We start from the raw sequence: 1,353 nt of genomic DNA on the forward strand, positions 1-1,353 counted from the left end.
TGTATGGACCTCGCCATTGTGCACAGGGGCATTGTCATGCTGAAACCGGAAAGGGCCTCCCCCAAACTGTTGCCACAAAGTTGGAAGCACAGAATCATCTAGAATGTTATTGTATGCTGTAGGGTTAACATTTCCATTCACTAGAACTAAGGGGCCTATCCCGACCATGAAGAATAGCCCCAGACCATATTTCCTCTTCCACCAAACTTTATAGTTGGCACTATGCATTGGGGCAGTAGCGTTCTCCTAGCATCCACCAAACCCAGATTCATCCGTCGGACTGCCAGATGGTAAAGAGTGATTCATCACTCCAGAGAACGCGTTTCCACTGCTCCAGAGTCCAATAGCTGCGAAATTTACGCCACTCCAGCCAACGCTTGGCATTGCGCATGGTAATCTTAGGCTTGTGTGCGGCTGCTCGGCCATGGAAACCCATTTCATGAAGCTCCCGACGAACAGTTCTTGTGCTGACATTGCTTCCGGAGGCAGTTTGAAACTCGGTAGTGAGTGTTGCAACCGAGGAAAGACGATTTTTACGCGTTACGTGCTTCAGCCCTCGGCGGTCCCATTCTGTGAGCTTGTGTGGCCTACCACTGAGACGTTGTTACTCCTAGATTTTTCCACCTCAGAATAACAACACTTATAGTTGACTGGGGCAGCTAGCACGGCAGACATTTTACTAACTGACTTGCTGGAAAGGTAGCATCCTATGACGGTGCCACGTTGAAAGTTACCGAGCTCTTCAGTAAGGCCATTCTACTGCCAGTGTTTGTCAGCAACGGGTGTGGCTGAAATAGACAAATCCACTCATTTGAATGGGTGTCCACATACTTTTGGCCATGTATTGTATAATTTATCAGTTTGAGGCCTCCCCATGCTCCACTAGAGTGAGCAGACCTCTTGTAGGGTCATGGCTAGAAGGGATCCAGCTTTTGTCAAATTAACTTCAGATTAGAATTTTTGTAGCAGGTTAGGAGAATTTACACAGCAGGTTAGGATAATTAAAGTAGCAGGTTATGATAATTGCGTTAAGGTTAGGAAAAGGTTTAAATGCAAAAAAATACATTTCAACTTTTCACGTTAATTTGACAAAAGCTGGATCTCTTCCCTCGTTTAATGTAACGTTAGCAGCCTATCATTTTCTTATGAGAACAGCTATTGGCACATCTGGCACATTATCTCTTTAGATATCCTACTCCAAACTAAGACAGCAGTAGTCACAGATTCTCCATTGGAGACACTGACAGAGATTATGAACCTAGGTACTGTATCCGTGTTTCAGGCATTGACCTATATCAGCAGTACCAGTCTACAGACCAAGAATACGCTATAATCTTTGTGGGCGGATCGTCC

This window comes from Salmo salar, chromosome ssa20 (assembly GCF_905237065.1).
Source record: "Salmo salar chromosome ssa20, Ssal_v3.1, whole genome shotgun sequence".
In the NCBI taxonomy this organism is placed as follows: Eukaryota; Metazoa; Chordata; class Actinopteri; order Salmoniformes; family Salmonidae; genus Salmo; species Salmo salar.